Source organism: Camelus dromedarius, chromosome 14, assembly GCF_036321535.1.
Source record: "Camelus dromedarius isolate mCamDro1 chromosome 14, mCamDro1.pat, whole genome shotgun sequence".
In the NCBI taxonomy this organism is placed as follows: domain Eukaryota; kingdom Metazoa; phylum Chordata; class Mammalia; order Artiodactyla; family Camelidae; genus Camelus; species Camelus dromedarius.
Window position 1 is genome coordinate 11,103,974 of NC_087449.1, and position 15,273 is coordinate 11,119,246.

Sequence of the window (15,273 nt, forward strand, 5' to 3'; positions counted from 1 at the left end):
TAAAGATGAAGTTACAGGGGGGGAAAGTTATAATTTTAAATAAATTATAAATAGGACCTCAAATTAAGTCACCCTTGTGGTGAAGTTATCATTTGAACAAAGACTTAAGAAGGCAAAAATGTAGGCTAAGATCACATAGAAACCTTAAGTGAGGAGCCAACCATGAGTACTCAAGGAATAGCAAGGAGGTCAAGGTCACATAGCTAGAAAGGAGAGAACAAAGGGGAGAATAATGGGAGAGAGATTCAGAGAGATAACACGGATCAGATGGAACTCTGTAGGCCATTGCCAAGAATTCTAGTCTCTGATGATGCACAGAGCCAGCAGAACAGGTTGAACTCAGGATTGAAATGATCTGATGAACTTTAAAAGGAATTCTCTGGCAGCTGTCTTGAGGGTGAGTGACAGACAGGCAATGGTGGAGGTTGGGCAACCTATTAATGGAGGTAGTGGGGTCCTGGAGCCAGCTCACTGGGAAGCTGACTACATGTTGGTCGCTTGAAATGGACCCTGGTGGGAATATATACACCTAGGGAATCAGCAAATACTATAAATCAGGTCTTCTAATTAATCAATTTAATTATGATACTTTCATCATTTAAAATACATGAAAGTGGTGTGTTTGTTTGTTTGTTTGTTTTTTAATTTTTTGCAGTTAGGTTTGGCATAGTGTTTTAGCCATTCAACTCTGTTTTCTATTGCTCTTTGGAATTGGCTATACACATGATTAAATCAATTTAAAATATTGTTCCAGGTTGGACAAAGCAGTCTAGGTTACATATACAACACCTAAATAACCCTCCTACTTCTTTTAAACAGATCTTCAATTTTACTAAGCCAGTCATGGTCATCTCACTTCCTTTGTTAATATTGATTAAGGAATAGGCACAAGACAAAAGTGTGACAAATTAGTCCAGGATCAAATTAGATCCATATAAATATATATACATATATATATACACACACACACATTATGTATATATACACACACATACATATATATAAATATTCTCATGAATTGAGACACACAGGAAGACATGGACTTGGACTTTACTGGATGTTGTTGTATTTGGACATGATAATTAGAAGTGCTACAGTCACCTTTTATCACAGACAGCAATCCTGAGGACTGTGCGTCCATGCTGAGGATATCAGATCGCAGACGTGGGACGAATCTGGATCCCTGATAATGTCTCTGACCAACTAAGATAACCACTCAAAGAATGTTCTTACCTTCTTTTTTCTCATTATGTGAAATAATAAATATTCCTTACAGCTTAAATCAATTTGAGTTGATGTCCTATTACCTGCCATTGAGGGAATCTGAGCTGATATAAACGCCCAAGCTTCAACAGCTTCTTTTGCCATTTTGCTTTCTTTAGAATAAATATGTAATTTAAATATCAAAATTCTCCCTATTATTTGCAGTTTCTTCATTTATTCTTGAGTTTAATCTGAGATTTGGAATTTTATATCAATTCTTCTAGAGGCTCACAAATATTTTAAATAAGTAAATCAACACTATAGTTTATTTTTTTATGCAACAATTAGGCAGGTAATATAGTACCTACTTTGTCAATCAGTAACCATCAACATTTAGTTTCAACTGATATATACAGAGCATATTATATTCTATTGTTATTTTGATTTATCATGTGAGTTTGGTATTTTTTAAAAAATTGAGTTTAGTATTTTCATTCCCATTTTACAGATTATAAAAGTGAGGCTTAGAGAGATAACCTAATGTATAATTCAGTATTGACACTTGAGCCTAGTCCACTAACAAAATAGAATATGTATATGTGTTTAATGTGAACTAATAGCTTTTAATTTGAAATTCAATTATATTGCTGTACAAATATTTTTTCTGTACCCCTCTGCAACAGAGATATGCAAGAATATGTCTACATGCACACACACATTCACTGGCTCCCAAAGTTTGATATCATTATGAATATCAGCAAATATTTGATAATTGTTTATAAATATATAAAGTAAGAGACTTGATGGTGTATTCATGTATGAACATACTACAAAAAAATCAGCTTCAGTTTTTAGTTCTTTATGTTCAGCATCTCATTTTTAAATGTGTAGGTTAGAAAGTTTTAAACCATTAAAAATCACCATAAGACAATAAAAATCATGGAAACACATTTTAAGACAATTAAAAATGTGAAGAATAAAACATAACATATTGTATGACTATAATAATGTCAAATATACATTTGTATGGGCAAAACTGGAAGATCATTTGCAATAAAATTATTTGGCTTACGAATTTACAGTACTTTTTGACATTTTCATCAATATTCCTCTTAATATTGTCAACTGTTTAGAAACTGTAAATTTGACCTCAATATTTTATTGTAGACAATTTCTTAGTAACATTGGTCTTACACTTCTACAAGTAAGTAGCAATGAAATTCAGTAAACTATTTTCCATTCACAAAAAAAAACCCCAAAACTGAAGTGGTGGTTTGGTAGTACCTGCATACTCAAAGTAGAATGTCATTTTTAGACTTTAACTGGAAAATTTGAACAACAAAACAGCCACATTGGACAATGAGGCCTCTAAGTCCACAGTCCTGCCACAGTTTTCCATCCTCTTCCCCCTTTAGATGGTCTAAATAATCACACTAATTCTCCACCAAGAATATTTACACATTGTCTTATTGATCAAATATTCTGGAAAATGGATTTTCTGAAAGTATGATTATGGATATCTTATAAACTTGAGATTACACTGATCCAGAATAAAGACCTATATCTGAAACTGCATGATGCCAAACTATAAATTAGAAACAAAGGAAAGAAAATAGGAGGCTAGAAAGATAAATACTGTATTAATTTTCATGTTATCTTTTTCCCTCAGTCCCTGGATTTATTTGCCTAAATGTTCCCAAGGTGGTGGAGTTTGAAAATTCACTTTCACTAATCAGTCTTTGTCAGGGATCAAGATGCTCTGACCTTTTAAACTCTCCCAAGACCCTCTCCTTATTACTGAAACACAGCCATTTCCCCAATTCTCCACAGAGGAGGCCAGATGGACCAGATTCCCATATCGAAATATGAAACAAACAAACAAAACAACAAAAATCTTAATATAATGTTGAACATCCTCAGAAACACTCACTACCAATATTGATAGAAGACAGACTTAGGTCTGCATACTGTCAACAGATTTCAAGAGTTTTAGGTACTCAAAACGTCTCTGCTTCTGTGTCAATATGCTGATGGTGTAGTTCTGGGAAATGTTTCAACAGAAAACGGTCATTATCAATGAGCATTTACGATACACCTACTCTGTCTCTGCTGAAAACTGTGAATGAATGTTCTGTAGCAGTATACAGTGACTAATCCTCAAGGAACCATATACTCTCAACATGGCTGTTTAATAGAGGCTGACCAACTGTACAATGAATGGAAAGAGAGCTAACTTCAAAAGTCTGGAAACATACAAAATTCAAGATAAAATGCCTTGTCTTCTTTAAAATGGTGAAATAACTAGGGGATTCAGAGCTGAAATTTTTAATATGTGACATGATATAATACAGACTACAGTATATACATGATATACATATATTTTAAGCTGCTTTCTTTACAATAAATGTTGGTAAAGGAAACACAACAATCTTTACCAATTTTCTTATTTTCACAGAATGCTATGTTAAGTGTAGTAAATATATGGAGGGCATATTGACATAGTGAATAAGTTGGCTTGTAAAGATTATTTTGGCAATTGCTAGAATGAGATTTAAAAAGCTATGAGAACAAAAGTTGAATGATCTTCTAACTACATGTAATGAAAGTTAAGCATGATTTGAATCCATAAATACTTTGTAGCTGGATAAGCGATGTAAAAATAAAGGACTAAGAATAGAAGTATCTAAGGTTATTCTTAATCTTACTTTTGCTACTTCATAGAATATTTTACTTGAGAGTAAATTAGTGTACAAACTAATACCTTATTCAGAACATATATGGATTTCCATTTTTCCCTCTGTTGAGTCTATGAAGTGGCTGATGTTTTTGTCAAAGCATCTCACTTCACCACCAAATGTATGAACTGTAACTGAGTAGTTGATAAATATGCAGGAGCAGGTATCTCATAAAATCAGTTAATAATATTAAACAAAATATTTGGAGAAACACTGAAGGATAGCTCAGATTATTTTAAATATTTTAAGATTTTCATATATACCCTTGTTAATATATAGATACGTATATATACGGATATATATGTGTGTGTGTGTTTATTAATACATATTAATTCATAATATTATACAGTGCTTTAGAGACTGAATAGTGGTTCAAAAAACCTTAGAACGTACACCATCAATCATACTTGTTTCTAGAAGTATTACTTAGAAAATGCAAAATAAAACATGTAAGACTTTGGAAACCCAAAGTTGAAGAACAGGTTTTAGAGAGGTAAGGACTCTATGTGTAACTTTATTCCTAAGTTAAAAATATTTGCAAAACATGGCAAACAAATGCATTACATACTGTCAGCAGATCAGCTTTTAATAGGATATTTAAATTTTTACTGTTTTGACTTTATTTGAAAATTTAGTCCTCTATTTACATTTTTTAAGTTTCAAAACTATCAATTCAGAGAAAATTCAAACACCCCAAATTTCACTATTATGGTGCTAATCTGACTTTTCCCTGTATAGTCTTTTTCACGTTTATTTACGTATTAGCAGTCACAGTATATGTATCATTTTTTCATCTATCTTCACTTTTCATTGCACCATAAGATTGACTATGCTGCATTGTTGCCTTCAAAATCATAGCATTAAATGGCTGAAGAGATTTAATAAGTATTTACATAATGCCTTTCTAAATTAATAATCAGCTCAAGTCACCATGACCATGCTTGATCAGCTGATCCCATTTAATCAAAGCAGAATCTGGCCCTCGGATATATGAAGTGTAGAATATCTATGCTAAGTCTGCAGGGCTTGTGTTAAAAGGTTACATGGCTCATGCATTAAAAACCTGGCTCTAGAATCCTAAGACCTGGGGCTTTATTACTAACTCTATGAATATGGTGCCAGCATCTATCTCAAGCTTGGTATCGTAATACAGAAAGTTGGAAAATCCCAGCCCTATGAGTATTGCATGTTAACACACATTCTGACACTCAGGTTTCAACTGAAGCCTCTGAGTCACAGAGTTGGGTCTGTATATTGGTTGCTCTGCTTACTTAGTTTTATTACACTGGAGGGGGAATTTTACCTCTCTCAGCCTCATTTTTCTCATCTGTCAGATCAGAAAAATAAAATAATGCAGTGGGCTTTTGTTTTTACCAAATGATATAATCTCTGTAAAGCAATCAGAGTGACTGACACGATAAAAGCACAACAGATTTAAGCAGTAGTAATATTAGTAATAGTAGTTGTAGTAGTACAAATCAATAAATGTTGGTGTTTTCATATAGATTTTTTCTTTATTTGCATTCCATCAATAATGCATAAAGTAATTTTAAAATTTTTCTGTTGTGTTTTGAGAATTGATTGTGCCTTCAATTATTCTTATTTGTAATTACATGCTATACAACAAATATTTTAACAGAATTTTTTTTTATCTTATTCTACTCTTCCATGGCTGCTGACAGAAGTGACTCCTATTTGAGATCCAATCAGGCAATAAATATGAATTGAGTAAATCTGAATATACAGTGGTTAAATTTACAGTAGAATTGTTTTCAAGTTCACATTTTATATATCATTTGCAACCTACTTATTTTAAAACATGCATTTGAAATAGTTGCAGAAGATCCAGCCTGTATCCTCTTTCTAACAAATTGTTATAACTAGTCTCACTCCTGTTCATGAGGCTTCATTAGTCAAAGCATGTATTCAGAAACTTGACCTTAAGTCAGTCGATACATGCACGAGATGAGACCCAGAAAGATATCACAACTGCACCTACACGTTTACAGTAGAAAATGGACATCACCGGGTACGGTGAATTCTGAATGATGATTTAAATAAGGGCTGTCCTTCAAACTCTGATGTGCATGCCCTCAATCCCCAAGGAGATCAGTATTTACTAATCTTATGCAAGTGCAGTCCTTAGGCTGCTGTCTAAAAGCTCCAAGGCAGAGTTGCGTGTTTTCTCCTCTGTGCTCTCTCATCACCTTGTTCATAGTGCTTTCATAACACCGTCTGCATTCTGGTGTTCTGCTTTCATGCTTGTATCTTCCAGGGGACACTGAGTCCCTGGAGGTCAATTCCTATCTCTTCATTTGTGTAGCCTCAGTACCTGGCATGATGCCTCATTGGAAAATGAATAAACGTTGAATGGACGACTGACCACTGAGATGGCTCATATAGAAGTTCCTCTAATTAGAAACAGCTTAGGTTCAAAGCCTTTTCATGTGCCTGAGCCCAAAGTAAAGCCCTGTAAGAGCTCAATGACAGAACTATACCTATGATGGCACCGGTGTCAATCTTTTTGCTTATTTTAAATTCTCTTCTTTGTATATTCACATTTATAATTTTTCCCTTTATTGCACTTCCTATATGGAAAATAAAACCTAAACCAAAGCAAATAAAAAACTTCTGTGGTCAAACTAAAATAATCATGCTTAAGTAACTAATGCCTCTTTTTTTTTTTTTTTTTAAATGTGGGAAGCTGATTTGACTTGCCCTGAGGCTAAGCTTTTGTAAATCTATAAAAATTCTAAGGTTTAAAGTGTGTAACCAGAGGAGATCCTGTATTATCTGAAAACTTGATGGGAAAATGCAATCTTTCTTTTCATTGTAATTAGTTACTGTAAATGTAGTTGACAATATACTTATTGGCAAATCTTCTACATTGTTAATGATCTGTGCAACAGCTGAGAAAAAAACTGTACCTACATATAGTGTGGCTCTAACAAAGCCTGTAAGGTTAAATCAAATTCCATTTTCAAAGTTATCATTTTCCCTCTTGTCTAAGTAAGAGACGTTTTCCAAAGCAGACATATTGGGGGCACATAGTTTAAAGCAACACCAGAGTAATAAAGAAACCATAATGCGCTTTTATTGCTTGAGTTTTTACAAACAGTTTTGGGATAACTCAATAGTATTATCACCATTATTGAGTACAACATGCAGCTCTTTACCACTACAACAGGAACACCTGCTAGCAGAGCTGTTACACTGTAAGTTTCCCTATTGCTCAATTCAACTAACAAGCTGCTTTAAACTGCCTCCTAATGTCTGTGCAGCATCAGTGATTTTTTTTTTTTTCTGTCCACTCTTGGGGCATATTGTAGAGAGCTATTCATCAATTACCGAAATTTCTTTTTTATTCTCCAGAGGCAATGGAAGATTGTAAGCCAGAAGATTTTAGCAGCAAAATCTCTGTTATTTAGTTTAGTATAAGTACATCATTATACATGCATTTCGGATTCCTTTGAGAAATACGTAAGGTATCATAAATCTCAGTCAGAATCTATCTTGAATGTTGCCAATATAATCTTTTCATCATATAAAATGATAAATCCCTAGCTTGAAAAGCTAACAAGGTCTCTGAAATTACTTGGTAATCAATTATATTTTTGTTACTATTACAAGTTTAAGTATTATTATTATTAGTCCAGAGAATATTGCTGCCAATAGTGTTATATAGGGTTAAAAGTCAATGGCTATTTTCCTAACATTTAAAATCTTTGTTATATAGCTTCCTGTGTTGACTCGGTACGCAATGTAAAGTTGAAATGCAGTGTTTGCATACTGAGTAATCCTAAAATGTAAACTACATTCCTTAATATTAATGTGTTATAAGTGACACCCGTTATGTATGTCTATGATTCATATTGCAGAGCTGTTCCCCTTCCCCAGAATGATGTACTGTCACTGTCCTATTCATTTTGAATGCTGTATTCATAAGGGTTTTGTGACTAGACATCACTGTAAATCAATGTTATTGGACTATATTTTCAAACAAAACATTTACAGAGACAGTCATCCCACTTTCTATCCTCAGAGTGCAACACTTGCATGAAGGTCAAATAAAGTCGACATCAACTTATGGATTAGTTTGTTGAAGGAGCAAATGAAACCAACAATTTTTGGAATACCTTAATAAGAGGTTTAATGTATTCATCCTTCACTCCAGAATTCCTAACAGTCTTAAGAGCTGAGCTAGAACTGTAAAACAAGTAACATTAGGGGGATATATCCATACTTGTGGTTGTCTTTCCTGATGAAGCACAGGAAGTACTCAGAACAATGTTGGTTTATATTATGACTTTAGAAAGTATTTGGTGATATTAACAATGTCACAGTTCACTTCAAAATAAACAGGATTCATTTATGACCATTTATTACTTACTGAATTTGTATTTAACAACTTGATACACAGAAATACAAGCTGTTTCAGTAGACAGGAGAACAAGTTGGTCTACTTTTTTCTGATTTCTTTCTTTTTTCCCCTAATGTTGGGAAGTCCCTTAGATTGAAGTAAGGAATACTTCTTAATTTTCTTTCTGCAATAATTTGGTGTGGAAGAGACCGCAAATAATTTATGGCTACCAAATATTCTCATGTAATGTTCTGTAATTTTTTCCCTCTATTTTCCACTTTCTTTATCCTTATGGCTTTAAAGGGAGGTCATATACTACATAAAGAATAAGCCCAAATCCGTATCCATGACTACATTACAATAAACCATCTAAATGTGAATAAATAGGAAAAATAAATCGAGTTCTCTTGAGAGGTATGAGTCATTCCTGAGTAAGGACTATTGAATCTAGGTTTTCTTGCATAGTTCGGCTTTTCTATGTATTAACCTAGGTGCTGCTTTAAAGAGTAGAAAATATATCTTTGTTAAAGGTGTTTAAATGAAAAAGAAAATGTTTTCCCTAAGCAACTAGTGACATTTTACATAAAAGAGATAGAACTTTCTGAATTCTGGTTCTTATTTCTCCATGTTGATAGAAAACTTATAAGATTTCAGGGAAAAAAAGTTAAAGTTACCATGTAATGAAACAAAGAAATAGCACTTAAGAATCACCTTACGGACATACCATACAGAAATGTTATCTTAATGAAATGAATAAGCTACACAAATTAATAAATGCACAGTAATTTGGCAGGTAAAATAAATTAATTTTGTGTAGAAAATTGCAATGTTCTACAGGTAGGCTAATTTATCTTAAACCCAAGCCCATATTTTATACAGTGATGACATCCATCCATTTTATATTCTGGTACAGCACTTAGCACAGGGAGTGCTACACTCATTTATCATCTACCGCCACCGCCTTACTTCCCAGTTACGCTTCTTGGGGGGCTCAGTCAAGAGTAACAGTGGCCAGACATCAGAGCTTAAATGAAAGGCAACAGCTATGGGTGCTCTGGTAGTGGTAACTCTGTGTACCTCGCATTTTAAGGTAAATTAGGTGAAGACATGTATGTATTTACATGCAATGTAATGGGCATGTGCAAACTGTAATAACTGTACATATTAAATAATTCTACATACTAAAACTGGAAAAAAAACAGAAAGAAAACAAAAGTGCTGAAAGAGGGAGCTGAAACTAGTATTTTTGTTTTTTAAATATTTGTATTCATATATTTCTTTAGAATATTAAAAAGTATTATCACTTGCAAGAAAAAATTAGTGTAGACATGATCTTAATTAGTGAAGACATGACCTTAATTAACATTTGTTGGCCATGAATTGTCCTCCTCTTTAGGTTGTTGGAATATTATGAAAAGTTTGGTCACCAACTTTTGGATACCACTTGGAGGGGTGGGGTGGGGGTGGGGAGGAGGAAACCAAATAGCAAAAAAACTAAATGATCCCGTTCCCTCTGTGAACAATAAATCAACTGAAGGGGTAAGATGTAATCTGTCTGTCTGGGAGGTTTGTGTAACTAGGTTGCATCCCCTTTATTTTATTCTTTCACAATGATCAGAAGGACGCCATTCTCACAGTGTACTTTACAGCAGTTCATTGCTATGCAGCACAGCCTCCTCTGGAAGGTAATGTTCACTTCACAGATGAAGAAAGCAAAGAATAAAGCGACCTGCTCTCTTGCCTAGGGTTACATTATAAGTTAGTGGCAAAATGTGTATTAAAATTCAGCTCTCTAGAGCCCCAGTGTTTTAATTAGCTTAATAATCCATGCTAACTTTCATGATTGTTAGGGCTTAGGTTTTGGTATTCTTTAACATTATTCTCAACACCTATGAAAAATGGCTGCCCTTCATAAGGTTAATGCAAACTATGAGTTACACCAATTATGCGAGCCTTAATCTTTGTAACTTATCTACCCCCAGGGTGCTGAGTATTGTGTGAGCATGTATTTTATTTCTTATTCAAAGAAGCTTTCCCCCACTTCTGTGAGCACTCTCCTTCAACGCTATTAACAACAAAAACAAAACCATTAATTGACTGTTACCACATTTAAACATATAATGAAGGTATAATTATCCCAACTGTATTAATAAAAAAATTAATGTTCAGTGACTTGTCCACAGCTGCATAGCTAGTAAGAATTAGAATAGCAATTTAATTCTGAGACTTTTCCAAGTATCTCAACACATGATCTTTGTGGGTATGGTTGATTGTTAGAAGAAATAATGTGATACTACTGGAAAAATCAAATCAATAAATGGGTTTGAAAATGTATACATTTCATCAAAGGTTCTTAATAGAAAAAGTATCCCCAGTCCTATCTTCACTTAGTCATGATTTATAGTCTACACTTCATTCATTTGTTCATTTATTCAATCAGTCATTTGACAAATACGGAGGCATAGAGCCAAGGGAAATGATTTTAGGCTGTGCTACCATCGTTTTTAAAAAAATGGCTGAGAGAGATCACGCATTAAATTGAACTGACTCTATATGGAGTGGTCAAAAAATATTCTCCTGGGATATATATTCTATTTAAACTGAAGAAGAAGAGATGGAACTACCACATCAAGAATGAGGAAAAAATATTCCAGCAGGAAGAAGCACAGACAAAATCTTCATCATCATTGAGTTATTCTCTGGAGCAGGGGGTAAATAAGAAACTAAGTAAATAAGTAAAAGATATAGTATACCCTTCATAAGGTTAATGCAAACTAGGAGAGAAGGACTGAAAATATTAGGGAAATCCAGAAGCAAGGAGGTACAGGGGAGTCACTACTTCAGGTAGGATGTTATAGAAAGTCTCACTGAGAAAGGGACATGAATAAGACCTGAAAGAGGTGAGGTAAAGAGCCAAGAAGCTCTCCCGGGAAAGATGTTCCAGGCAGCAAGAACAGCATATACAAAGGCCCTGAGGTAGAAATGCACTTGGTACAATATCATAAGATTGTAACAGAATCTGGTTAGTGTTTACAAAGATAACTGATGTGGGATTTAGAGAATGGAAAGAACTCAAAAATAAAATAGGAGAATCATTAAGATGGCTCTGTACAATTCAAGGTGAGGAATGAGGATGAAACAAGGATAAAATGGGAGATGAAGTAATATGCTATATTTTGGAGGCAGAATCAGCAGAATACACATTTAGGCTAGCAACAATGAGTTAAAGAAAGAGAGAAATCGTTAATTTTTTACTGGTAGGTGGGGGGGTGCCTTTTACTGAATTACGGAAGATATGATATTGAGGAAATAATAAAGTGTTTTATTTACCCCTATTAAATTTGAGATGACTGTACAATTTTAAGAGGAAATTCCAAGTAGGTCATTAGGAGGGGTTTGGCATATAAATTTGTGTTTTGTCAGCATCGAAATGATATTTAATTAAATTCATAGTCTATTTCTGACAACTCCACTCAGCACAAGCTTAGATACATGATACACACTATTTACAAGTTATAACTTAAATGTGAAACCCCAAGGACTGTTAAACCAGCTTACCTAGAAGAACATGTATGGCTCTAGTCTTGTACAGATTCACAAAACAGGTGATTTTGTCAGTAGCTCGAACATTTTTAGTCTAAATATTAATACAACCGTGAACTGAAATTGAACAGAAATATCACAAAAAAAAAAGAAGAAAACTAATTTAAAAAGCCTATTATTATTTAAGTCCTAGCTGGCTTTTACTAGATTACTATGCTTTTGCAAGGCATACAGTCTTGAACTCACTAACAAGTGTAATCTCAAGTTCCAGCCAGATGACTATAGGAGCTTGCTTGACCGATGTGAAGACACGTTTAAGATTACAACTTAGAACTGCCTCTTTGCAATCTGAAGATGAGGTTCGTCAGGTGTTGTGAAAATGATGCACTGAACGTCATTAGGCAGGGGGCGCTCTTTCTGGTCAGTCTCAGATGCTGCCACTCCCTGTTGTCAGCACCATTATGGTTTTTTGCCTAGTTCTTGATACGATTTCGCCTTATTAAGCTGCTGCAGAAACTTTTAACATCTCCATTTAGATATGTTAAGACTAAGTGAAAAAGCACTGTGCATGTTGATCCTCTGGAATGAGTCCTTATAAAATTTATTTTGCTGAATTGTGCTTTGATGTGTTTCTGTCAGTCTACGCAGAAAGATATTATAAGAAATAGACATGTGGATCCTGTCATTAGTGTTTGTGGTAAGAATGTTGTTACGGATGTTATGCATTACACCACACAGCCCTGATTTTATAAAATAATAACTTTATTTCTAATACTATTATCTATATATCTATTATCTAATATTATTATTGAATTCAGTTTTCACTCTAGTTAATCAGCATATTTCCACTCTGGATAGTGTTATTTTAAAAACTGATTTCACTATGCAGTTTCCACTGGTTGCTTGGGAATTCAATTTGAGGTGTATTCTATGTTCTGGTTTTGAAGATGAATAGAACCATGTGGCAAGGGATATGGGTGGACTCTCGGAGCTGAGAGCAGCCCTCTAGAAAGAAAATGGGACCTCAGCTCTATATTTGCAGGGAACTAAGAAAAAATGAAAGTGGATTTTTCCCCTGGAGGCTCTAGAAATAAACAAATCATGGCTAACAAATTGGTTTCCCTTTGTAAGATCTAAGAAAAAGAACCTAGCCACACTATGCCTGGGCTTCTCACCTTAAGAACTGTGAACTAACAAGCTGGTGTTGTGTTAAGCCTCTAAGTTTGTAATAATTTGTTACACAGCAATAGAAAACAAATGCAGACTGCTACGTCAAGAACTGTAAAGGGTCTGAAATTTGACTCTAGTTGCAACCTAAAATCTTCACGCATGCTGGTAGGAGAGATGAAACTCCTGGACCACAGACAGATGGCCTTTGTGCTAGCAGCAACAGCAGAAGCCAGAGTATTAGAATTTATGCTGGTTGCCTAAACCTCAGTTCCCACAGGGCAATGCAGAGAAAGCCAGGTGACCGGGCCTCTCTGCACATACTTTGGTTTCTGTTACAGAAGAGGAGCCCTCAGCACAGGAAACAAAAATCTTCTGTAATTGGCAGTAAGCCTGCTTGACCTTTGCCCAGAGTGAGACATTATTTTTATTAAACTGGATAGCATATAAACTGCCCTCTGCTCCCAAGGGTGGCACTATCTCTAGTTTCTAAGGCCTCTTTCTAGACAAAGGCTATCAGTCAGTGATGAACAGAAAGAGAATTGTCTCCCAATATCTCTTACCCACACTTTCCTTCTTGGATGGAGACAGTTACCATTAAAAATAAAGCATGTATTCCTGGAGAATTAAGATGCAGTGGAGAATGTTTATCAATACAGTACTACAGGTAGACATCTCCAATTATAAGACTCTGAAATTTATATAAAACAAATTCACCATCCTGGCTTAAAACAAAATTTATCATCAACCCTTTGTATACGTGCATTAATGTATAATCTTTCCTAATTAGCCTTACTCTTATCTCAAGTTTATATTCCCGTCTTTGCTTTTCTTTTTATAATTTCTGAATGTTTAAAAAATGAGAAGAGTTGTATTTAAGCAAAGTCAACTAAAACAGAACAATTTGATAAGAAACAAACAAGCAGAGAAGATATTTCTGCGGCTCTCCCATGGCCCTCCATATTGCAAGGCCTGTGACTGGCTACAGGGTTGGGCTCATTAGAGTGGGTTGACATTCCTAATGGTTGTAGGGGTTTTACAGCAATAGAGACAATTGTTTAGAGAATATTAAATTTTTTTTTAAATTTTGCTACTCAAATCTCTGGATAACCTTTAAATGTGACCAAGGTTCACACCCACACAACATACAACTTGAAGAAGAGATGCTCTTTCCATGCTGATTGGACCAATTGAATTTTCAAGCCTATCTCTAGGAAAACTGCTGTAGGAGGAATCAAGCCTATTCACATTATTTTAAATTACTATGTGCCAGTCTTGCTGGTAAATGGGATGAAATTAACCCATAAACTTAGACCAAGCAGGAACCCCCTCTGGGTTTGGGGAGGGGTCAGTCCCACTCACAGCTCACTGGCTGCTGAGTGGGGAGGAGGGAAAGGTGGAAAGGACGCTGGAATGCCGTCTACATGGTGGCCACCTGAATCAAGGCAGAGGTTATTCACTTCATGTAACAGAATAAGAAACTGAGGACCAAAATGGGATTAATTTGGCCTCGGTCTCACAGTGAGTGGCAATGTCATATTCTCAGACCAGGTTTTCTGACCTCGGGTCCACTGCTCTTGTCCCTGTTTTCTACTCTCTTGTGACATGTTGAGTGAATTAATCAGGCCTGTTAAAGAAAGGAGCACTGGAAAGATGGAAAAAGGAGTGACATAAAGATAAATAGGCTCTTTGCAGGGGAAAGAAAAAAACTTTCAAAGAGGAAAACACCTAGAAAGAGGAACCCTGGGTTGGGTTTTGTAAGACAGTGTTTGACTTCTACACGAGTTTGCCTAGGTCAGGACCTTCAAGTACTCAAGAGCCAGCAACTCAGTGCTAGACTGCAAAACCTGTGCCATGAGAGCACTTTCGCAGATTCACTCTCCCCCTGTGATTTCCCCCAGAACAGCTCAGACTAAAACAAAGAAAACCTAAGTAAAAGGTCACAGAAAGGAGAGGCAGAACTCATTAATTTTTTTCAGGGCCTGAGGGTTCATTCTTTAAAATCTGTGCCACACTGGCACGTGCAGTTTGCATGATGATTTTCTTTTGTATCAAAGCACACCCACCGCAGGTTGTAACACCCTGACGCCTGCCTGCACTTCGGCTCCATGTCCTGGGCTTAGCTGAGGCTGCCTTGTAAATTCAGGAACACATTTCTCTGCGAATCATCCAAGATGGATCTGTCTCAAGACAGATTTTACTCTTTAAATAATCTTAAGAGTCGTTATTTCCTGCCTGAACTGTGTACAAACGAGCTGAAACAAT